Source organism: Hesperophylax consimilis, chromosome 10, assembly GCF_061612785.1.
Source record: "Hesperophylax consimilis isolate HC1 chromosome 10, BYU_Hcon_1.0, whole genome shotgun sequence".
In the NCBI taxonomy this organism is placed as follows: domain Eukaryota; kingdom Metazoa; phylum Arthropoda; class Insecta; order Trichoptera; family Limnephilidae; genus Hesperophylax; species Hesperophylax consimilis.
Window position 1 is genome coordinate 27,044,621 of NC_142845.1, and position 27,338 is coordinate 27,071,958.

The 27,338-nt window shown below is 32.9% G+C and overlaps 1 protein-coding gene across 2 annotated transcripts in view; it reads left to right on the forward strand.

Moving 5' to 3' along the window:
- Window positions 1-3,264: 3,264 nt before the first annotated feature.
- LOC149420560 (uncharacterized) overlaps window positions 3,265-27,338 on the forward strand; it is a 289,868-nt gene continuing 265,794 nt past the window's right edge. For both annotated transcript variants that reach the window (XM_089636786.1, XM_089636787.1), the window contains exon 1: window positions 3,265-3,708. The gene's annotated coding sequence lies outside the window, so the exon portion shown is untranslated. The remainder of the gene's footprint in view (window positions 3,709-27,338) is intronic.

The window sequence follows — 27,338 nt, forward strand, 5'->3', positions numbered from 1 at the left end:
AAAATTAATTTTCATTGAAATTCACTTTTTAAGGCACGGAGTAAAATATTCATTTCTTATGAGCTGGAATCATAGCAACCAAGTCTTCAAAATGTCCTTTTTAGTGAGGAGAGGAATTGGGCTGTCATTGGCGTAGGCAGTAGGGCACTTAGAAAAAAATGATTTTCATTCGTATGCAAAATTTGAATAAGTAAATTATAGACGATTATTCCCTTTTTAGAAAAGAGCATGTTTTTATTGCATGTGGTTATTTTCAGGAACGTAGGATGTGCGCTGATTAATGAAGTAAAAGTCGCATTTCGTTTGTATGCGAAATTTAAACGAGTTTTTACCGAAAATTGTTCCTTTTTAGTGAGGGTTGAGAATTGCAAGATTTTTTGGAGGTTATCAGGAATGTAGGAAGTGTCATTGAAAGCGACAGTAAACTACTTAATAAAAGTCGCGTTTCATTTGTATGCGAACTTATGATGACTTTGAACAGATTCAATGTCCTTTTTGGGTAGGTGGTAAGAGTTGATATCCTGTGGAGGTTATCAGGAATGTAGGAAGTGCGCCTGACTCTGTCGTTCCGTTCCCGCCCTTTTCGGGCAGGGGCGCGCGCATCGCCGCGCAGCATCTCGGGAAATCCCGAGATCCGTTCGAAGCTGTGCACGCCCACTTTTCCCGGACTCACCGAGAGGATTACACGGCGTTTCGTCCGATTTTTCTCCCTGTCAAACACATAACATAATATTTGAATGTGTTTTATACTTGGAGGTACAAGTTTATAACGCAATGTAAGACTTTGAAGTGGTTCAAAATACAGAAAAACATGATCGTTTTTCTGCTTGGTAATTTCTTCCGGATGCCGTAAAATATACTGTTTATTGTTTCTTTACATTGTATCTTTTTTTACTTTAAAATTTTTAACCTCACTAGGATAAGCCTGTTTGGAAGTCAATAATTTTACAAAATAATAATAAATAACACAAAGATTATATATTAAGAGAACAATATTGTTACATTAACGTTTCTAAGAATTGGGTACAAACATGGTACCTATTAATCTAATTCCAGCCAATTCATTACAGTATAATGTAGTAAACATGTAGGGTGACCATGATGTACATTGACATTTAATTGCAAAAAAAATAGTAACTAATTTTTTAATTTGACTTTATATCTCTGTTAAAATTGTTTATATTACGCGTTTTTATATTGCACAGATAAATTAATATTAGAAAAACAAATATTGGAGTAAATACATTTAAATTGATTGCGATTAGATATATTTATTACATTTGACCATTAAGACCATTCTAATGTTATTGTGATTTGTGATTGAGGTCAAGAAGATGGAGTACAGAAAGCAGAAAAAGCATTTTTCACTTTAAGGCTGGCCGCATACATACGTTTTCCGTATTCGATTTCCGAATTCGTTTTCCGTATTCGGACATCCGAATGCACGGAATCAGTAGAAAATACATTAACTGCCGCACACGTTCGTTTTAGTTCCGAACGGAACAAATTCCTTACGCACGTTCCGAATGCGAGCTGGCGCGTTCGGAGAAACCGAATGGAAAAAACCTAATGACGTCATGTGGAACGCAGCTATTGCATACAGTTTGTTTGTGCCGACGCAAACGTACGGAAATTTCCGTTCGTAATTCAGTGTTGCCAACGGATCTTGACCTAATATCGCCGTTTCTCATACATAAGGTAGCGTAAAGTAGCCGAATTTGCTGTTAGGTGGGACATGTTTAAAATTTATGTTTTTACGTGAAAATAAAAATTTCGTGGGGGGGGGGGGGGTGCCTTTTAGATTTTTTCGGCGCCGATTCTCGCTCTGAGTAGCCTAAATGGCGATATATCGCCCTTGTTGGCAACACTGGTACTGACGGTAATACTTTTTTTTTTTTTTTTTTTTTTTATATTTACTCCACACAGGAGGCCCTGAAGAAAATAATTTCCCTCAGGGCCTATGTCATCTTTGGGGATGCTGTGTGGAGGGTAATAGAAGGGAAGGGAATACATTCCGAATGAAGAAAAACGAACGTTTGCGCTAGTCTCACGGAATTCCGAATACGGAAAACGAATTCGGAAATCGAATACGGAAAACGTATGTATGCGGCCAGCCTAAACCGTGTCAACAGTAACAAATCTCGATTTACCTATCCGATAAAAAATAAAAACGCCAAGAACGCACCATTTTAAGGCCTTGCATTCTAAATTTATACCGACATATAATATAAAGAATACTTTTCAGCTCTAAAAAGTATATTTTTTGAGATAATCTGTATTCAGATGCAGAGTTCAAAAAGTAATTATATAAAATTCCCTCGATAGAAAAAAAACGCAATGTGTACACTCCGAATATTATAAAAAAACACACCTAGTTCTGTTATTAAATGTGTTATAGATAGGCCAAAAAACGCAGTATTTCCTTAAATGCTTCTTAACTCAAAAGCCAATAGATTTATGTTCTATGCTAATTAAGTATTTATTTATTAAATATTTTCACAGCCGACAGTTGCTTACGCATATTGATCACAATCGTTGTATTTTTTTATATCTAGCGCGCCCTCTCTTTTATTCGTATTTACATATTATTTCCCTTTCCAACCACCTTCAGTAATCTTCTTCTTCTTTTTGAACGCTTATAACGGAGCCTTAATGAGAATGTTCATCATTATCATCATAAACGGAACACTTCGGGTGGGTTTGGTCTCCTCAATAAATAATCTCTAATCCTCTAATCCCTAAGATTCCTTGCCAGTCTTCTAGTCAATTAAGTATTTAATCTAATCATGATGGTTTCGTGATCAATATTACATTTTTTGTAAAATAAAAAAAATACATAAATTATAAAATATTCAAATATCCAATGCTTTCTAAACGGTTGATCGCAGAGCAAATTTAGAAAATAATTGTTACTTATACTTTTAAATTAAAATCTTAAATACTGGTCAAAGGAGCAATTGGCTTAAATAAACTCATGCTAATCTATTAATGAAGCGGTCAATGTGTGAATCCTTATTAAAACTACGAAACCCTTGCCCCAATCTTTGGATGAAATGTGTGTTTTCTTGTTCTAAAATCTCATTTAGTTAGAAAGCTTCATATTTTAAACTTTTTTCAAACATTATAATTTTCGCGAAAGCCCGTGAAAAATTTCAGCGCTCGCAGCCTGCGCGGGAACGCATTCCGGATGACGGTAACGTAACAATGGTCGAATCTAGTTTAGCGGAGAAAAGCGGCGTCCGGATCTCCAGTATGGACCAGCCGGCCCGCCTGGAGTGTGACCCGGCCACTTAGTCCGGACAAGTACCGTTCTTCTGTCTCATAACCACTAAAACAACAGGGCAACCACACGGAAAACAGAATAAAACAGTCAAACGTTGTAGGAAAAATGTGTTTCATACAATTTTCTCCGCGTTCCATTTTCAAAGTAACATTTTGAATAGTGACTTTCGTGTGTGTCTGACTTGTGTCATTCTTCGAGTGCCACACGAGAAACAAAAGACGATCTGATAAAAAAAAAATAAGTGTCCAAAGTAGTCGGGTTTCGACGTTCAGTGCCATTTGGACGTATTTTTACGAGTGTATTTGTTGAACTAATATTGTGAATTGAAAATTTACGGGTGACCTCGAACGTACGTACTTGGACGAATTAATTAAATGTACAACGCATTTCTTTGGATGGATATAACGAAGGATTAAATTGTTGAGGTAAGTAACTTATTTTTTGATGCGTAGAAATGTTTTGATTCAATTATTTATGATGTTAATGAAACGCAACAAAAACTCCTCTCAAAAGAGTGTTATTGATATTCTAAGACATTTAACACATAAATTGCTCCCCTTTGCACACTTTTAATTCAAATCTACAAATAAAACACAATTTGTATTCATTTCATACGATGTTGCAATATTAAAATACATCTCGTGGGTATGACTTTTGTAAGTTTTGCGAATTTATGAAAATTTTCTTCTCCCTTTGAAACGAGTGTAATTGTCATCTAAAACAACTTTTATTACGTATAATATTTAATGTTTACGTTATTTTTGGATATGTTTGCGTCAAAATAATTTTTTCCATCCTTTTGTTACAGTGTCCAGTTCCAAAGTAATTTAATTAGATTTAGGCGACACAACACATGGCTAATTAATTTACTCTCTATAACAAACTCAATAAACAAAATAATTTGGTTATCCTTTGTGACCTTCTCGGTGTCACATCTCCCTAAGGTGTTAACACCTTAACTTACTGACTACGCACCTTGGCTAATATTTGCTACGCATCTAACACATTAACCAATATTGGCTTCGTAGCTAACACCCTTATACTGACCAGGTATCTAATATCTTAACTGGTAATAAGATATTAACACCTTAGCTTTTACTGGCTATGCATATAACACCGTAACCTGAGCTGACTACGCTACTAACACCTTAACCCGCATCGGTTATGCAGTTTTTTTTTAAATGTGATTACCGCAAAAAGTCACAACTGCTCTCAACCGTCTGAGGCCTGTGAGACGGTGGTATCCCCTATTAGGGGATATTGTGTGCGTGTTGCGAGGCTGAATGGTGGGGAGGAGAAGGATATAGGGAAGAAGTAGGTGAGGAAGTACCCGGCTATTCAGATCTGATCACCAAATACCAACTCAATTTCAAGCAACGTTTCAAAGCTCAATGGTGGTCTTACACTGTTTTTTTGTGGAATCAATTATGAAACAAAACAAATTAATTAAATAAAATTTATTTTTTGGATGTCAGGATTTGAACATGCGATCTCCGGATTCGTAGCCAAGGACAACTAAAACACGTAGGCCGTCAGTTATACGTATCGCAACGAAGGTTGATAAGATCTTGTAGCTAATCACATAGAAACTTTGATTACTCACATTAAGTTTCATACTTGTTATCAGACTGAAATCATTTTTAATATAATAAAAAGAACACACTGCAAAAACTTACCGATTATTCAAATTAAATTGTTGTTTGCTTATCTTCAATTACACGATCTATAACAGCGTAACCTGTGTTGGCTCCGCAGCCAAAATTTTAACGAACATTAGCTACATAGGTAATACCTTAATCCTTTTGTTATTTCGCTAATTCCTTAACCCTTTTTTCAGTAATGTGGCCTTTAGGAGGACACAAAACCAGGGTTCCGAGGAAAACACTAATGACTGTGGGAAATATAAATTGGATCAGCCTGTCAACGTCTTTTGTGATGTTGATATCGTGGGTTTGAAAGTAGAAATCACCAACTCCAAAATCGCAGTTCTGAGATGTGCATAAAATAGCTATAAATACCTTATTTTCAAAGTAATTTAAAAAAAAAATATTTCTCATTGACTAACAAATTATTTTAGTACAGATTTTCTAAATATCAAAAGTAAGATATATGAGTCGGTTAATTATTTTCCCATTTGATCTCTGGTGAGTTGACATGTTGTTCTTGTATTGTATTGTATTTATTTTGCTTATATAATGCACTTGCATAATGTTGATTGACTAGATGATTATTTGTGGAAAAGTGTGTGGAAGGGTTTAGTTTTTCCTATGGGGAAGATTTAACCCGGACATTAAGTCGGAAATTATAAAAAAAAAAGTTAATATTAACGTTAAGTTATTTACCGAGGAAGTTATTAAGTTACCGATATTAATGAATCAATCATGATAGTATTAGATAACCGGTTACTTATGTTATCCAATAAACACACTTATAATTAACCCCTTTTTTTGGAGATATTTTTCACAGATAAGAATCAACCGTAGTCATTTTGAGAGATATACATCCGAGCCTGACACGGTTTCATAATAGTTATGCTATCTCATTCTGTACTATAGTGAAAAACATGATTTAAACAAGGTTTGAAAGAGAAGGTATTAAATAATTCTATGACACAACATTTGACTTTTGAAAAATGATTGTTAGGTTATAAATTTTTTAATAAACATTTTTTTATATTTAATGATACAAAGTGAAGTGACGATAACATTGTCTAATTAAATAGTTTTTTAGTTTCGTGTAAATAAAGTGTTAAATATTACAGTTTACAAGATAAAAACGACTTTAAAAACGTTATATTCGTTTACGTTGAAAATTTAAATATTTTTAATTGCATCTGTCGATTTGTATTGTATTTGCTTTCAAGAACAGTATTTGATTTTGAAAACTGTTCAAAAACAGATAATTTATCTGAGATCCAATGTAATTGGAGATTTTTTTTTTTATTTCAAAGAAAATTTGCATTGGATGATACATTTTGAATGTTATTTCAACCGCCATACTAGGGAGGTAGGGATGCCCCTGTGTTATGGCGGGTGAAGTTTACAGAATGAAGAATTTAGTAATATTCATAAAAGTTAGTAAATTAAATTATACAATTCCGATTCAGTTTATATTTTATGTGATAAATAATTAATTAAACATTGACAAGTGCTATTTTTTATATAAATTAAATCAATTGAGGAATGTGAGAGATATGTGGAGGGAGATTAGGGGGTTAAAGTGTAGAATGTATGGGTGTTGTAGTTGAAATTTATTGCAGATGTTAGGATCCATAGAGTTATTTGTGTTTTAAATGTATGGAGTGGAGTTTCTTTTTTTAGGATGTCTGGGAGAAGGTTGAAGATTTTCAGGTTTAGGTGCATTAAAGTGTCGTTTAATAATATTTCTTGTGGTATGCTTGTGTTGTAAGAGTGTTTTAAAAATTATATTTGTTATTGTATTTGTACAAGAAATGTGTAAGCATAAATTTTAAATGGAGTTATATTTAAGATACTATATACTCAATAAAAGATAGGGTTGAGGAATATCTTGTCGGTCGCTTATTGATAACATGTTTTACCATTTTTTTTGTCTGTATTCTGACAGTTTCCCTATATTGCAACATGCAGAGGCTTTAGGGGTTAAAAGAAAATCAGCACTATTTTAAGTTCAAATAATCTGTTTGAATGATAAAAGATTTTGTGATTAGTTAGCCGAACTTTCTTTAATTTAATTATTGATAAATCAGTCTGACTAAGTGATTCGATTTACCACTCGAATTAAGAAAAAAAAACCTTACATTTTTTTACCACAGTTTTATATTGCCACGGGGGTGGATAAACGGCTATCACGCGTAGTAATAAATACACCCAGAAACGTATAAAAAATAAACCTAACCTCGTAGAAAATTATATAAATAATAAGATGTTTTATTGATTTCATTTCAACTGCTGGAGCTATTTTGTCTATGGGTATGTGGGTCAAACGTGAAAAAATGGGTATAAAAATCGTAAAAATATACTAGGTAATTGTCAACACTGATCTAGGCATGATTTCTGAAAGAATTGGGAATAGAATCCACATACCTGCATAATATATTAAGGGCGTGGATAAAAGTCGATTTAAAATAATGGAAACATATTACAGAACTTTCACCTATTCCAGAAAAAATGGATTGAGATAAAAATGTTCATCCTTTTGGAGGGGCACGTGTTTTCAAATGGGTTCTTCAGGTGTCAACGCACCTTCAGGGTTCTAATAATATAAAAATTTTATGTGTGTTCTCAACAACTATTTGTATTTCAAATATAATATTACCTATGTATACACACAACGTAAGTGTACAAACTTCACGTTATACAACAAATGGGCACATTGAAGCACACGAGAAACGGACAGTGGTCTATCGCTAACGTTTTTTTCTGGTTCTAGGTACATCTTCGTGTGTATAAGCATATACAGATCTGTGCACACCGTAATTTGTATAGACACAGATCAGTGCGAATTGGAGCCAAATAGGTTGGTACGTTACAAACAATAAGTTTCTCGTGGTGGGCGTAGGAGGTACTTATTGTGTGTGCTGTACTGTTTACATTTCAATTATGTATATATTTGTTTACATGTGTAACGTCACGATGGTCACAGATCTGTGCAAATCAAAGCACAGTAGTAGATTGGGTGCGTCATACACAATTTGTTTGTGTCTATTAATGACTTGTATGAATTGGCAGGACTTGGCACATCCTGTAAGATCATGGCTAGGAGAAATACGACTCTACTCGTTGACAATAAAGAAAACTGTAGCTATCAATTTTTGTTTTAAATTGCTCACAGAAAATCGATGAATCTTCGGTTTCCATGGGTTTAAATGAATACAAAAATACATGTATAACATTTTATTTACTTAAATACAAGCTTTAAAATAGATATTTTGTTATGCATAATTTGAGATTTTTACTTTAAAAACTGTTATCATGATTTATTGACGGTGTTATGCCATATTGCGTTTCTTCATTTTTTAGCAAACCTTTCGGACAGTATTAGACGTTACATTGTCCGTCATCAGGGCTGATGTGTAGATTGTTATGAAGCGTGTGTTTATATATGTTTATCAATCCTCTTGGGATTGGCATTTTAATATGATAATTAGTTTAATTTAAGTTTTTTTCGCGTAAAGTTTTGATGTAGTCGTAAAGTACCGTCTATTAAGCTTACATTGCCTCTATTAAGATTATTGGTATTTTTTGTTTCAATTTACTTCTCTGCAAAATTCACAACAATTTGGCGTGCTCGGTGCGTTTTGGGTGTTCCCAGGACTTAGGAGTAATTGCCGAATTCAATTAAATATTCGACAATTGTCGATTTGTCAGAAAATACTCGTCAGCGTTCTGAGGAACTTCAAAAGGATCTCAAAAAGAAATGGGTGCCGATCAAATTCAAAAGAGGTCGTATTAGGTTGAAATGATTGTAGAAAACGTTACATTAAAAATAAATATTTATTTTAAAAACAATTTGATGGTATGTTTAGGGAAGTATCCCTATATGTAGGGAAAAACACACGAAATCTAGGGAAATTTTAAAATTTAGGTTTTGCATTTAAATTTTTTAAATTTAATTACTCAAGGCAATATGGAGAAATTTTAAATATTCTGTGGACATTTTTGGAAACTTTGAAATTCTCTAGAACATAATACTAACCCCCCTAGGATATAAATGAATATTGTTAAGTTAACTCCTTTCTTCGCTCATTCGCTCTATTCGCCTAAACCATCTAAGCCTCCCTTTCTTAGTATTATTTATTACGCTTACATCAGCCTTGCATTCTCTGCAGATGTCCCCATTTTAAAATGATATTTTTAGTAATGCAAATATTTAAGATACTTTACAACGTGTAATTTCAAATGAATTCCTATGGAGTATTAAAGGTTTGTACTTCTTCTTCTTTCGTATGGTGGGGAGGGTTAGAGGGGGACATCTAGGTCTGTGAGCCAGTCTAGGGCCTCAGGCGTCGACATGTAAACCTCATTAATCCCGCCGGGGAATGAATGGAGCGGGCATTCGTTGACTACATGTACGGTGGTCTGCACCGAACCACATTCACACATCGCCGACTCTTTAAGACTCCATCTGTGCATCACGTGGGCACAACGGCACCTTCACCTATTGACGGCGGACCAGGTTGAGAACCCAGGCTGTCTCTCGGTGGGGTCCTGTATGAGATGGGCATTTCCCAAGTTGGCCGTTTGCCACTAAAGTTTCCACCTATCTTCTGGAGTGAAAGTTTGTACTAATAATAAGTTAATTAAAATAAAATAGCTCATCTTGTAGTAAATGAGAAAGATAGTCGCAAATAAATAGGTTTCTGTTTTAGAGTCCTAGCCGTTTGTCAAGAAAGGTTTTTCTACAGGGTTTTCCAATAAGAGGTGTTATTTTGATATTCAATCGTAAAAGATCAAAGGCTTCGTTGCTTGTGTGGCACGTAGCGCCGTCTTGTTGAAAGTAAACGTTGTCCAGATCAATACCATCTAATTCCGGCCATGAAAAATCATTAATCATCTCTCGATAGCGCAATCCACTGCCGTAACTGTTTCTCCAGCCTCATTTTCGAAAAAATAAGGTCCAATGACTCCGCCGGACCATAAACCGCACCAAACAGTCACACGTCTGAGGATAAAGACGCTTTTCAACAATAACTCTTGGGTTTTCCGAGCCCCAGATGCGACAATTTTGCTTGTTGACGAAGCCACCAAGGTGGAAATGGGCCTCATCACTCAAGATGATTTGCATTTGATTCACTCTAGTGAATTTTAATAATTTCAATGCGTTGTTGAAGCGTGTATCGTTCCATTATCGTTTTATTAATGGCGTAGTTTCTACTTGTCAAATGTCAAAAAATGACAGCTTCAAACGTAACATTTACCGAAATAGTGGGTTATTCAAAATAACACCTCTTTTTGGAAAACCCTGTACATTTCATAGGTTTATAATATATTTTGTTGGATTATTTTTCCACTCGGGAATAAGCTTATAATATCCAGACAGTTTTATTGCTTTCAACAAGTTAGAAGTTTAAAAACTTTATTCCAAAGTACCAACTTTACATTATTCTGAAAAAAATCTTCAACTCGAGACAAGTTACATACGCTCTGACAATTTGACACCAACAAAAGACCAATGGAACGTAATAACATGACGTCTAGCATGAAAGACACGGCATGAGAGAGAGACAAGAAAGGACCATGAACGGTTTTTTAATGCCTCTACTTCATTACCATCTACTTCGTTACTTGAGATGATACAATGAGTTAATTAAAATATTTTGACTATTATTCCATTATTCCGATTCAAATTTAATGAGTAATAAAATAGCGTTAAACGTACATTGCGCATATGTACATAAATCCTTTGTCCACTATCAAACGAACGGATAAATCTTCCCAATGGCGAAACTGATATCTAAGTGAAAAGGTCCATGTTTAAACATCGATTTTGATGTAAATGTACGCTTTATTTTGGTCGTTTCCGTTCAGGAGATTTTCGTTCATTTGGAAGCAATCGTCCGCCAGCAAAGTTCCGGGTAGCGTTTTGTTTTGACGTACGTATTCTCGCTACCGGATTGAGTATTATTTATTTATAAGCAGATTTCTCCGGGGGTGTATATTAGGTGGCGGTACTAGGTACTCTGTAGCTCGCAGCCTACCGACCTACCCTCCACCTACTACCCTTCTTTGGGTCGGTGCCAGAATTGGGTACGTGGAAACATGTGGTGTCTGGAAGGGTATGGCTGTAGAAATGCAGAGTAAGCGGATCAGATTTGAAAGTATTTATTTATATGGAGTAAGTTGAAGATAATTTGTATGAGTCGATATAACAGGTAACTTGAGATACATTATTTCAGGAGTCTGCAAATAATAAGCGATTGTTATTTTGATTGCTACAAATTTTCCCAAATATTTTATCTCTTTCTGTCATCTCTTTTATACCTATTGTATGATGAATCCATTTTCTGCGTAGTGAACTTACATTATATAATAGTGATAACGGTACAAGAGTCCCAACTGCTTAAAACAGTGTGGAGCCAGTGAAACTATGGTATCCCTAATTGGGGCATGTGGTGAGGCTGAAAATAGTGGGGAGGGGGTGTTGATGGGGTAGAGTAAGTTAAGGAAGTACTTGGTTATTCAGAGCTGGTCACCAAACACTGCCAAGCCATTTTAAGCAACGTTTCAATTCTGGTCTCACACCAAGGCTATAATAAGAGTGTCTTCTACTCTGGAACATGCCACAAATACCTACAGTGCGTATATTATTTTAAATAAATAAATTGTGAAATAACACTCTCCCAGACAAAATCTTAATAGTTTTCACAATGAAAAGAAACACAAGCAATCTTGGGGATTAAGTATATAATTTTATTACACTAGATAAACTAGACAATATTTGAATTATTCCCCTATTCCTATAATCAGAAGCTGAAATAATGGTTTGGGCAATGTTGAAGTAATTATGTAACATTTTTTTTTCTTTTTTAGATAGTAAACCTAATTTTGCATGATCAGCAGATTTTCAGAATACAGTTTTGTGAAATGTTATTTACTTTCCTAATGTAAGCTAGTGCTTGTGTTTAGGAAAGGAGTGTTCGTTAATATTATGTCAAAACTGTACAATGAAAGCAAATATAAAAAAAATAAATGAATTAAGATTAAGCTAAGGAATGAATGCAGAAAATATTTAAAATTGACGAAAGTACGTAAATAATAAAGTAATGTGTTATAAATACCATTCAAATTCAACATTGTTAAAAAAATATTTCAAAATAAATGTTACGTGCAAAGTTAAATATCATCGATGCATAAGATAAAATTAATAACATAATAATCTATAATGACCAACTAAAAATGTGTGCGTAACCGACGTTTAAGACCGCTCGGCCACAAACCAGTTTAACATAATAATAGTGTTGAAAAATATACTTAACAACCTTCTTAAGGCCCCATTGTAAGCGTTCAAAGATGGTTTGAAAGGTAGATGTAAATACGAATGTTAGAGAGAGCGTGCTAATATAAAAAAAACGATAATAATTAAGCGAAAATGGTAAAAATATTTAATAAAACACCACTCGTTTAAATAGATAAAAAATCTCCCGACAAATAATTTAGTTGCATTTAAAGATACACTGTGAATTTTTTCATGCCTATAACATGTTAAATAGCAGAACAAAACGTGTTTTTAATAATTTTTAGGAGCTTACTTTGCGATTTTTTTCTATGGAAGTAATTTTATAAAATTAACCTTTCGGCATAACATAACAAAATGTCTTCAAAAATAACATATGTTTTTTGGAACTTAAAAACTTAAGGAGTTAACAAAAAACTTGTATTAAATCGGTATAAATTGGGTGTGCGGGGGGCTTAAGGGAACAGAGCAATAAAAGATTAACTCTAATATTTTTTATGTAAGGAAAATCTACTCATAACTCATATGAAGACAGATATGTCTAGCTTATTATTTAATGGAAACTAATTATTCGTTGTTTTAGAAAAATCCCGATATTCGTAAAATTACACATCCCTTTAGAATATATATTTTTCAATCTGAAGATCCAAACAATTTGACACATCTTATTAAAGTTATTTCATCTCCAGAAAGGTTTTACGTGTGTGTTCTGAGTAGGCTTGGAAATAATGCCTTTAATCTTAGTAACACTTTTCGGAGAAGGTTTTGAGTTTTTTACAAATGAAATTGATGTTTTTCTCTCTCGAGTTTCCAGCGGAAACGTTGAAATGAAACATATAATTTAATATTCATGCAAGAACAAAGAGGGATGTGCGAAGAAGCGTTAGCGAAGGAGAGGAAATAAAGTTTGTGGCTAGATTTCGCGTGACAGCGAAGATTAAGGAAAATTATAGAAACTTTGCGATTAAAAAAATCTGGTACTTTATTAAGATCTTTTATGAAAAATTTTATAAGTTAATTTTATAAATTCTCACAGTATTATTATTAATTCAACTACAAGTTAGAAGGCCTCAGTGGTTGAGGGGTAGGGCTCTCGACTAGCAATCCGAAGGGATGTCATGGGTTAAAATCCCAGATGGCGCAAATAAATTTTATTTGATGTATTTATGTTATTTCACAATTCGTTGCTTGAAATGGTTTTAACCGTGTTTGGTGACCAGATCCCAATAGTTAGATACTCCCCCGCATTCGTCTTCATCTTCCCCCCTCCCTAATAACTTCAGCCTCACAACATACCCCAATTGGGGATGCAATAGTCTCACTGGCTTCAGATGGTCGGAAGCAGTTGGAATATAGCTGTATTCATATATAAAAGAAGCATAATACTCGATATTTAAATATCACGATACAATAAAAGCTGATTTACAATACATTTAAAATTCTGCCGTCTAACGGATTTGATAATTTAAAAGTAAATAAAATTCGATAAAGATAGTTAAACGGTAATTATAGATATATAAAAAAACAAGCAGGATAACTAGTTTTTAAAATATTTATTGTGAACTATTTGTTGTTTCAAGGGGTTGAAAGACTATATATAACCTTTTTATGATATTCAGCCGATCCATATAATATAATGGAGAACATGACGAAATTACACAGGCGGGAATTTTACGTACCAATATTATTACACGGCCAGAATTAGAAACGGACGAAATTACACAGGCGTGAATTACACGTACCAATATTATTACACTGCTAGAATTACAAACGGACGAAATTACACAGGCATAAATTTCACTTACCAATATTATTACACTGCCAGAATTAGAAACCGACGAAATTACACAGGCGTGAATTACACGTACCGATATTATTACACTGCCAGAATTACAAACAGATGCAATTACACATGGACGAAATTACACATTGAGAAATTGTCACAGATTTAATGTACACCTACTGGAATTACAAACGAATTTTTTTTTAGATTGGTTTAAATTAGTTTTAACTAAATTTCCTTGTGTTAAAAATAAATTACTGGTTTAACGAAACACTTGTCTACTTAAAAATTTTTGCGCATATGCTTTCAAGTTAACTTCAAACGTCACGTACCTATTTTGAAGTATGAATTCTAGCAGATGTAATTTAAGTAGGTGTAATAACGTGTGTATTTCTGAAAGTGTAATATTGGTATTTTAATTTATTTTTTACTAAAGGTAAAAAAAAAAATTAACATATGTTTACAAAATAATGTTTTATGGAAGGTGTTTCAGTTTATGTGTTTCAGGGCAATGATTATTGCTTATAATAATTTGTAATATTGGTATGTGAAATTCAGTCTTATGTGATTTCGTCCTAACACCAATCGAATGAACGTGGTTCATTAATATTTAGTAGTTTATATAAATCTGGCATAAATAACGAGAGGCGCCAGCCTGCAGCAAATAAAACTCCCAAAGTAAATACTATTTGCCATTCCTCGAAAACTGAAATACTTCATACATTTAATATGAACACGAACATCCTAGTTCCTGCGTCGGTATTCATATTAAAATACCTAAATACAACCTGAATATATTATAATAAAACAGGGAATGGAACGACTGAAGGTAAAAATGTGCTTCGGTCGGGCAACACACTGCGTACTGAAATATTTACAATATTAGTACTTGGAATGCGGAAGTGAAAATCTTCCTTAAAACCTTTTTATCTACTCCACGTTTAGTGGTAGAACGTCGTTGATCCTGCCGGTGTCTCCCATCACACAGTGGGCTGAAAATCGCCTTTCAAAGACATAGAGACTTGAATTTTCAAGGGTATTTTTTTGGCTAGAAATGGATTCTGCTGATCATTACTATGCTATAAAATTTCGTATGAAGCAATTTTGCTTGTACAAATGAAGGAGTTATCATTTTTTAAGAAAAAAATGTATGGCACTGACATTAAAAATGAGGTTATCCCTGGAATCATAAGGTTGGCCATTATATCCTTACACACAGATATACAACTATTTATTTGTATTTTTTTGACATACTTCGTATTGTGACACAACTAGCGATTTTATTTTTAAAATCGTCAAAGTTGAAAAAAACACTTTTTAATGTTGATTATTCATTTTAATGTTTAAATGCTTTACATATTATTACATATTTTATAGCATAGTAATGATCAGCAAAATCCATTTCTAGCCAAAAAAAATACCCTTTAAAATTCAAGTCTCTATGTCTATGAAAGTTGATTTTCAGCCCACTGTGCGTCGTTAATTTGGCGTGATATGTTACCTACGTCACGTTACAACGTTGAATGAAGAATTTTACTGGACAAGTATATATGTTCATGTGGATTGTAGAACAACAAACGTCCTGAACATATAAGGTAAAGTGAATAAAATATAAGAGTATCGATCTTTATATGATACTATAAATTATGTAATATGAATGAAGCAAGGAAGCAAGCAAACCAAAACAGAGATGCAGCTGTCTATTCTCTCTGTCTAACGTTCTGGCTTAGCTCTGACGTAATTACGTCCCGATAGGGACACTACTGCGAAGAGAATGGCAACAATGTGACGTAATCTGACGGATTTCATTGGCGCAAATCGGCGCCCATCATAATTGACATGTTTAATAGCTGAAACGGTAGATTTGCGAATTGAGTTTATTTTTTAATTTTTTTTTTAAATTTTTATTGAAACATATAAACAAGGTTACAATTTTTTAACAATATAAACACCAATATTTCAATCACTCTCCTAATTAAGCAGCTGCTTGTGTTTAGGAGAGGACAACAAAAATATTTTTACATTTGTTTAAATTAAACAAAAAATATTAGAAATAAAACAAAAAATAACAATAAAAGTAATAAAAATATAGGTTAGTTAATAAATGATTCAAAGAATTGAAAAGGCAAAAACATATTTCTTAACAATAAGTAAAGTTATGAGGTGGTACAAGAGTATTTTAATTTAATTTTTTTTTAATATTTTTCGTAGTTTTCTTCCGATCGTATATCAAGGGGTAATTTATTAAATAATTTTACACCCTTGAATATATAGTGATGTTGTGCGGTTGTGGTTCGTGCTAGTGGCACGGTTAGTCCTCCAGTTCACTCGACGGATTGAAAAAATCATAGGCATAATTTTTTTAACGAATTTAGATTTTTTTTCTTTAAGAACAGTAACAAAATTTGGCACTGACAATAAAGCGCATTTCTTTGTTTGTATTTTAAAGTTTCACTCCTCGTAATGAAATTTTCGTTCCGAGTTGAAAATAGTTAAAAAGAATAGTTGTTCCAATAAAAATTAAAATTTTTTCTCATTTTTTTTAAATATTTGAATAACTTTTATTTAATAACCTTTGAAGGTTATTTCTATCAATGTCATATATCATTGAAGAAGATGATAATACGAATAAATCTAAATGAAATAGAAGAAGACAGAGAAAAAAATATATAACTGTGTTAACTGGAAATCGTACCCAGGTACTCTGTGTAACAAACCAATTAATTAGAACCTTGTAATTATTCAAAGATAGCTATCAAAAGAGTGGGAAAAAAATAGTTAAAGGATATTTTATTTACTTTTTATTTATTTATTCTTAAATATATTTGTATTATATAGGTATAGTATATTGTCCTCCACGCTAGGAGTTCACCTGTGTTGTGGAGGACTTTTTACTTTTTTGTGGAGGGTAATATTGTTAATTCTGAATTTGATTTATTTGATTCGAATGTCAATTCATCAGATGGCTGCGTAAAAGCTTAAAGTACTAATAAATTGACAATGTCGAATTGATATATTTACTATTAAAAATTAAATATTAACTATTCAAAATTAATTATTAACTATTAAACATTAAATATTAACTATTAAAAATAAAATATTAACTATTAAAAATGAAGTATTAATTTTTTAATGTACATTAAAAGTCCGCATGTTCTTTTTGTCAGTGAAATAGGAGTTAATTAGGTCATGAGAATAACAACAACTTCGTTGCTCCAATTTGGAACAATTGATCGCGTCTTAGATGAATTAATTAAGTCCATGGATCGTGTATAAAATTTCTTTCAGTTCTAAGAGCTTCATTAGTTTACCCATCAATATATGACATTATCGTTCACGTCCAAACGTTCTAAACTTTAAAACACTAATAAATAAAGTGGCACATATTCGTATTAGATATTTGCTTAAAACTTTTTGACTAAAAAATAATTATTTAATTTGATATTTTGTATTTTGGCCTCAAATCCAAATTTAAGTTTTCTATGAAAAAAGCCGCCCAACCTTTCCCCTTAAAACATTCAGAAATACAAATCGTTTTTGATTTACCAAAAAAAAGAATAAATTTTAACGAACAAACATTAGCCTGTTATTGGGCTACTCAATCTGTATCAGATGGCGCCACGTTATGTTCCTAATTAAAATTTTGTTCATCTTAGAATATTAACGCGGTCTGCCGATGTACCCGTCACAACACTTAAAACTTTTATCGTCTCATTTCGCGAGCCCTTATATAGAGATTGGAGGTCGGGGCTTCCTAACTTATGGCTGGGGAGGACATTAAACAGACTCTCTTCTCAAGGTTGCTGGGTTCATACTGCTTACTGGTGTATGAAGTTTGCGGTGAAGTTTTGATTAGGTTTGGTAGTTCTTGTTAATTAAAACATTAAAACTTCAATATTTCTAGATTTCTGAACGGGATGGCGATGCAAGCGAGATGTTTAGACGAAGCAATCAGCTGCTATAGTTTATAATTTTGTGCTTGGTTTATTAACCTCTTTAACTTATGAGCCCTATAGAATAATTGATATTTAAAAAATTTTGTAACTGACTTAAACACACTTTTTTGTGTCACTAATCTCGTCCACCCCTGAGTTATTTAAACAATCAATATAAACCATTTATTTAATTCTTTTAATGATTAATTTTGTCATCTGCAATATGTTTTTTTTTCATTTTATAACCCTAAAATATTAATAGAAGGTACAGATAAATTATGAGTGTTGCAAGGCTTGCAAAATACATCGCTAGAATGAAATTGGACTTATTACTTAACAAATTCATCTAAATTCAATATATCTATAAAACAAATATCAATATAATTGTATTTGTTAAATAGGTTATTTTAACTAATAATTTAAGCATTCAATAGTAGATATGTTAATCTCCATATCCGATTGACGTCCTAGTTTTAAAAAAAGAACAATAATAAAAGGTTTGTTTAAATAAACCTTCATAAATTATCGGTCTGTTTGTTTGTTTCCAGGCACCAATTTCCCTTCACGAGTTGACATTTATCATCATTCATATTCCGTTGGCAATAAATCGCATTTCGCACCAGGCAAAAATATGACTTTATCGGGCACAGGTCGGGCTTTTTATAAGCTGTCAACCTTGTTAGGCCGTATTTACTTCCCTAACGAGCGCGGCCGGCGTCCTTAGAGGCGTCGCGGCGTTAAATTCACCACCACGCCGCGACGCTCGACGCTCCAAACCCAACGCGCCCCGGCCGTATGAACCACGTGTACCACTGAGTTCCATGTCAGTCAAAACGGTGACAAAACAAACACAGAAGAAAATCAACGCGATAAAATACGTAACCAAACCTCACCTAACCTAACCTTACCTTATCTAACATAACCTAACTTCTAGCATAACCTAACCTAAACTGTTATCATGTTTGTTATGTAACATCACTTTCGGAGGCCAAAGTGAGTGAAGTGAAGTGAAGTTAACTGGATGGACGTATAATAAATTATAATTTTCACTTAATTACTAAAAAAAATGGCCTTTTTTGCGAAGCCAAACAAAATGATTCAATCAATTTTAAATGGTATAACAATCATTCGTTATTTGAAAATATTTTTTTATTTTGGTACCATATTTTACTTTTCTTAGTACAATTTAGTAATTTTGGCCTCACTACCCAGGCTTACCCGTACTGAGGCCTCCTATATATATATATATTTATTTTTAAGCCTCTTCGTGAAACAGTTTAAAAACCAAGGGAGAATGCTATTTTTAAAGTAATTAAAAACTTTTTTATTTGTAATATTTTTATCAAGTTTAATTTGCAGAATGTTAATGTGAATGTTAGTTTAATTTTATGTCTTTCTTTTATTTAGTCAATAAAATTATTTATTACTCAATATATAAAACACAGTTTATTTATAAACAAGTTCTGATGTTTAATTATTATTACGCGTCTATACACGACAGTTTGATAATGCCTTCAGAAGTCGAAACTGCTGCCACACATAATAATAATAATTACACAGAACTTACAGAACGTCTTTATAAAAACGATTTTTTATGGTGTGAATAATAATATGATCGGAAATAGACCTTCAGTATTACATTAAATTTCAAAATTCATCAAATTTCAATGTTCATTTTCGGGTTCTGTGAAATTCCTATTCAAGGTCTGTTATTACATAATTATAGGCTAGTTGCTCGACAGAACTGAAATAAAAACAAAACTTTAAAATATCTTTCAGGGAACTTGGAGATGAACGTAGAAATTGATGAATTGTTCAAATTCTCCAAAACAGCCCGTCCTTAGTAACCACTCTATATATATTTAAAAAATCACACGGTATAAACCTCGAATAAATTTTGATATTGTCTCCTGCTGCTTTCATATGAATATACCTTCATAAACTTCATCGGGGCAGTATTTTATCAACTAACGATGTTTTATGTCAGTTATATTTCAATGGAAACTTGGGTAATTTTTCATATGCCCACGTTATTTTATCGAAAGATACTGGAAAATACATTTTACACAATATAGGAAACAATTCGATTTCACATGAAACATATTTCAAGCAACAAATGATATACATTAAAATAATAAAAATATCTGTTGGCTTTCAATTCAAATCCGGCAAATGAAAAAAAACTATTATACTTTTAAAAATACTATCTCACTTTTTTTGTACTTAAAGGTCCAACAAAACCTTAAAAACACTCTAGACCCTTAAATTCATAATCTGTCCAGAAAATTTTCTAAAGATTTTTACAATATTATGACCAATACAGATTTCAGATGCTTGTCGAGCGGGAATAACGATAGGCCGAAAACATTAAGTCAATCTTCAAATTCACATAGGGCACAATTCTGATTTGCATGCAGCGCATGTAATTTCATCAATGTTACGTGATGAACTGATGAAGTCTAATGAATGATGCATCCTTAATAAAGACGTTCTGACATTTCTCGTAAACAACGCACGAGAGAGAAAGAGAGGTTAAAACTATCAACGGCAGAACAATGTGATAACATATTCGTACATAGAGCGTACACGTGACTACAGTATGCGAATAAATTTGACTGTACGTAACTCTGTGTGACCACGGGTGACTATATTTTACAGAGTTTATGGAGTACAAAGATACGCCACACACGGCAACCTTGCCTCACTTCACATAAATATGGACAACTCTGTAAAAGTTCTCTCCCGCAAAAATAATAGGCGTACTTTTTTAATAAAGCAAGCTGTTAACGGTAAAACAAACCGAAAGCGAACTACGTAAAAATGATATGAAATTCTATCAGTCAAACACGCTAACAGTTTTATCGCTGTGAGGATTTAAGATTTTATTGAAAAGAATTATGTACCTGCAAACCATGTATCATTTTTTAATTAATTTGGTTAATTTATTGAAGTGAAACTTCTTTTTTTTTTTTTTTTTTTTTTTTTTTTATAGTGAATACCTCACAAGAGTCCCAACTGCTCCCGTCTGGAGCCAGTGAGTCTATGGCATCCCCAATTGGGGGATGTTGTGAGGCTGAAGGTAAGTGGGGAAGGGAAAGAGGAAGGTGGGGAAGTACCTGGCTATTCAGATCTAGTCACTAAACACGGCTAAAGCCATTTGGAGCAACGTTTCAATTCTGAATGGTGGTCTTACACCAGGGCGATACTGGTAGTATCTTCCACTCTTTACGCGCGTCATGCAATTTCGAGGACCGGAGTAAAACCGACTCATGACCGTCACGAAAAACCGTGATCATTTCGCTATAAGAGCCTAGCTAATATTATATACCTAGTTAAGGTCACTCTCCAAACTCAGCTTCGCGGTCTAGAGGCAGAGCGCCCGACTGTCGTCGTGAAGAACCGAGGTTCGATCCCCGCTTTAACTAATTTTTTTTTCTTTTTGTGATTTTTTTAATACGAGGAAAAGTTATAAAATGCTCTCGTGCTGCGACTTTTAGATATTTTGACTATATGATATTTTGGTCGAAATATAGCTTACAAATCGAGCCGGTAGAGTCGCTCGGTATTGTGATTAATTATTTTAATTTTGAATCATTAAAATTACTAATCAAGACCGATAACGCGACTAATTACCCTCGCAGACGTGCGTGACACGTTTTTTTAGTAAAAAACACAGCCGTAAGTGAGTTTTTCAAAATTTGGAAATGTTTTTCAAATTCAGACTCCATACGGGTATGAGACTGTTAAAACACGATAGATCTTTTCCAAAACGGACAAATATACGGAAATATTTTGAAAAACGACAGATGTGACTTCACACTGCCGATATATCTTCGATTCGACCCTATATAAAGCGTTAACGAGACGTTATGTGATATTATTCATTTGCAATGTTTGAAAACGAAAATTAACGCGGGGCTAGTCAATTGAGGAGTCACGTTGTATACGCGGTTCTCGTCGCGCGAGATACCTCTCCTCGCGGTCTGGAGGCAGAGCGTTCGACACTCGTTATGCAGGACTCGGGTTCGAATCCCATATTTTTATGACTTTTAATTTTTTTTTATCACATGCTACTTATAAATATGTCAATAGACAGAAAAAAAGAGAGAATGAAATGAAAAGAGAGATATAAGAATACTTAAAGTTTCACTTCTGTCGTGCGTAGGCTTGCCACACACTGTATTTTTTTTAATTAGTTTTGATACGTTCCGATCTTCTGTGTTTTAAATTCAATCAATATATGTGCCAACAGAAAATCCGTGTAGCGTGTAACTCTAATATGTGTTAGTAAACGTAACTATTTATATTAAAGAAGAAGATAATACTAATAAATCTAAACAAAACATGAAACAGAATAAGACACAGAAAAAGAAAAAGATTAAGGTCTCAACTAGAAATCGAACCCAGGATCTCTGTCTTACCGGGATAACTGGGACCTAATTAGTATACGTCATGTTTGTCGATATCATATTTCGAATTCAGAATTAACAATATTATCCTGCAACTAATTTTTTCTCACTCTTTTGATAGCTATCTTTGAATAATGAATTGGTTTGTTAAACAGAAAACCTGAGTTCGATTTCCAGTTAAGATAGTTATTTATTTTTGCTCTGTCTTTTTCTGTTTCATTTAGATTTATTCGTATCATCTTCTTCTTCAATGATTTATGACATTGATGGGGATAAACTTCAAAGGTTATTAAAGAAAAGTTTTTCAAATATTTAAAAAAAAATCTTTTTTTATTTGAACAATTTTTCTATGTAACTATTTTCAACTCTGAACGAAAATTTTATAACGAGGAGTGAAGCTTTGAAATGCAAAAAATCAAAATTCGTTAAAAAAATAATGTCTATAATTTTTTCAATCCGTTAATTGAGTTAACTCAATTCGCAAATCTACCGTTTCAGCTCTTAAACATGTCAATTATAATGGGCGCCGGTTTGCGCCAATGAAATCAGTCAGATTACGTCACATCGTTGCCATTCTCTTCGCAATAGTGTCCCTATCGGGACGCAATGACGTCAGAGATAAGCCAGAGCGTTAGACAGAGAGAATAGATAGCTGCATCTCTGTTTTGGTTTGCTTGCTTCCTTGATTCATTAATATTACATAATTTATAGTATCATATAAAGATCGATACTCTTATATTTTATTCACTTTACCTTATATTTTCAGGACGTTTGTTGTTCTACAATCCACATGAACATATATACTTGTCCAGTAAAATTCCTCATTCAACGTTGTAACGTGACGTACGTAACATATCACGCCAAATTAACGACGCACAGTGGGCTGAAAATCAACTTTCATAGACATAGAGACTTGAATTTTAAAGGGTATTTTTTTGGCTAGAAATGGATTCTGCTGATCATTACTGTGATGGGAGACACCGGTAGGATCAACGACGTTCTACCACTAAACGTGGAGTAGATAAAAAGGTTTTAAGGAAGATTTTCACTTCCGCATTCCAAGTACTAATATTGTAAATATTTCAGTACGCAGTGTGTTGCCCGACCGAAGCACATTTTTACCTTCAGTCGTTCCATTCCCTGTTTTATTATAATATATTCAGGTTGTATTTAGGTATTTTAATATGAATACCGACGCAGGAACTAGGATGTTCGTGTTCATATTAAATGTATGAAGTATTTCTGTTTTCGAGGAACGGCAAATATTATTTACTTTGGGAGTTTTATTTGCTGCACGACGGCGCCTCTCGTTATTTATGCCAGATTTATATAAACTACTAAATATTTATGAACCACGTTCATTCGGTTGATGTTAGGACGTAATCACAAAAGACTGAATTTTACTTACCAATATTACAAATTATTATAAGCAATAATCATTGCCCTGAAACACCTTCCATAAAACATTATCTTGTAAACATATATTAATTTTTTTTTTACCTTTAGTAAAAAATAAGTTAAAATACCAATATTACGCTTTCAGAAATACACACGTTATTACATCTGCTAGAATTCATACTTCAAAATAGGTACGTGACGTTTGAAGTTAACTTGAAAGCATATGCGCAAAAATTTTTAAGTAGACAAGTGTTTCGTTAAACCAGTAATTTATTTTTAACACAAGGAAATTTAGTTAAAACTAATTTAAACCAATCTAAAAAAAATTTCGTTTGTAATTCCAGTAGGTGTACATTAAATCTGTGACAATTTCTCAATGTGTAATTTCGTCCATGTGTAATTGCATCTGTTTGTAATTCTGGCAGTGTAATAATATTGGTAAATGGAATTCGTGCCTGTGTAATTTCGTCAGTTTGTAATTCTGGCAGTGTAATAATATCGGTACGTGTAATTCACGCCTGTGTAATTTCGTCCGTTTCTAATTCTGGCCGTGTAATAATATTGGTACGTAAAATTCCCGCCTGTGTAATTTCGTCATGTTCTCCATTATATTATATGGATCGGCTGAATATCATAAAAATGGTATATATATAGTCTTTCAACCCCTTGAAGCAACAAATAGTTCACAATAAATATTTTAAAAACTTGTTATCCTGCTTGTTTTTTTAAATATTTATAATTACCATTTAACTATCTTTATCGAATTTTATTTACTTTTATACAGATTGAGTAGCCCAAGAACAGGATAGTGTTTGTTCGTTAAAATTTATTATTTTTTTTGGTAAATCAAAAACGATTTGTATTTCTGAATGTTTTAAGGGGAAAGGTTGGGCGGTTTTTTTCATAGAAAACTTAAATTTGGATTTGACGCCAAAATACAAAATATCAAATTAAATAATTATTTTTTAGTTTAAAGGTTTTAAGCGAATATCTAATACGAATATGTGCCACTTTATTTATTAGTGTTTTAAAGTTTAGAACATTTGGACGTGAACGATAATGTCATTTATTGATGGGTAAACTAATGAAGCTCTTAGAACTGAAATAAATTTTATACACAATCCATGGAGTTAATTAATTCATCTAAGACGCGATCAATTGTTCCAAATTGGAGCAACGAAGTTGTTAGTTATTCTCATGACCTAATTAACTCCTATTTCACTGACAAAAAGAACATGCGGACTTTTAATGTACATTAAAAAATTAATACTTCATTTTTAATAGTTAATATTTAATTTTGAATAGTTAATATTTAATTTTTAATAGTAAATATTTCAATTCGACATTGTCAATTTATTAGTACTTTAAGCTTTTACGCAGCCTTCTGACGAATGTCAATTCGTAGAGAGATGCGCCAGTGTTGCCAGGGTACATCGAATTTTGATTTATTGCGTTATCATCATCGGTCTGAATATCATTAGTGCGACCATGCTCGGGAAATTGGTATAAAATCATCGGTAGTTAAGCCTATCGATCCGTTATTGTAAAGTTTTCGATTTCACTGTGTCAGACCCCCTGGTCAGAGAAGTCATAAAAGAAGAGTGTATATAGGACGATGTGTGTATGCGAACAAAGAAATTAGTGGGTATTACGGAAGAATCTCTTCCCATGCCTATGAGGCGAGGGTTTGTTTGTTAGTTTTGTAATGTGTAGTTTGGTTGCTAAAAGCTACCACTTTCATATATTTAGTGATCAATCTATCAGGATGTTGCTATTCAATTTGTCTAGGAGGAAAAATATTATTACAGAATAAATAAAATGACAGATGATACTTGTTTTGCTGATGTATAAAATTTTCTAGAGAAGTTAAACACAGCAAATACATGGGCAAGGGATCCTTAACATTCACCACTAACAATAGGATATTTTTATTATTTTTTTTCTCAAAAAAATAAAGAAATATATTGCGACGATGTTGGTATTTTTATTTTATTTTTATGTTGACGAATACATTTTATTTAACGAAATAAATTAAAATTAAAATTTGCCTATTTCGTTTTGCAGCCAAAACGGCAAGTTCGTTTTTATTCGTGAATTCAGCGGCGTTGACGTCACGCCACACACAAGGCCGAGATATCAATTTATGAAGCCAATTTTTTTTTATTTGACATTCCGATTAGAAATATTTTTGAGGTGAATATCTAACAAAATCTTTTAGGAAAATACCGTGGTACTCTGCTTGTGGTATTCTAATTTAAAAAATCGTATTAGATTATTTCTGTGTTTTGAATAAGTGAGATGATGATAACTTGCAAAAATATTTATTTTTAACGTTATAAAGACGTAGTTCTTTTCTCTGAATGTTCATTTCCTTTATATATCATTTTGATAAAAAAAAACATATGATAGAAACACCCATTGTTTTTTTTGGTACATACAAGATTCTTGAACGTACGCTAAGTTGGACAAAATCGAAAACTGTGTACAAAATACAATAAGTAATAAAAATACAAGTTTTTGGGTGGCCGCATCGACATGCTCACGTTCACATTGTAAATGTTCCTCTTTATCATACGCTGTATTTGTTGGGTTTGACTAGGATAGGTGAGGGCATGGCCAATGTGATACAGCAGTTTTATTTTGATTGTATTTTGCGTTTATACCAAAATAATTATCTTGTAAGTAAACAATAAACAAACCTTATAATTATCGCCCTTTTTAGGGGCTTTTACATGTGAATAGTAAAAACTATACAGTATTTGCCTTAGTAACATTATGTAAATGTTTAGTGATAAATTGAAGATACCCACTGACTCGTTCTAATTATTATTTACCAGAATTTTGGGCAAGGAGGAATACATATGGTAGTTAGTCTTACTGAAAGTTGTTGCACTGAAATCAATCCCAACTTTTAGAACTACTGATTCATTTAGAAATTTTGAAAAGAAATATCGAGTCGGAGAAAATGCTTTTGTCTGAAAATTTAAGCATATCATTAGAACTGTGTTAAAATGATATGAATATCTGGGTTAAGGCGATACACTACGTAATAATGCAAAATCATGTGTTTTTGGTTTGAAAATTTGGTCGCCTAGAAATGTTTCAGATGCTTTAATTAAATACTGCGAGTAGAATACATCTTGGCCTTTGAAATAATCGAGTTTTTTTGAATATGTCTTTTTATAAGAACAGAAAAAAATAATGTATAAGGCCTATGAAAACTGCTTTAAAGTTCAAAATCTCCTACCTACGAACCGATTTTCGGTTACAATTTTTTGTATAATGTGGCAAATTAAGTTATTTATAAAATGATCGGAAAAAAATTAAATTGTTATACCTGAACATCCACAAAATAAAATAAAAGGCACTTTTTTTCTTGCATAAATCAAAACAGGCGGATGGTGTTAAGCGGGAATTTAAACCTTATCGCCATCTATGTAAAAGGTGTTATTGATAGCGGCTCGATTTAAAATATTACACGAAGTAGTGCATCGCCTTAACTGACATTAATGCATTGGATAAGAACAAAGATCAAATTAAAATCCTTTGAAACAGAACACGAATTAATGCAATTAAGTCTGAAACAAAAACGTCCA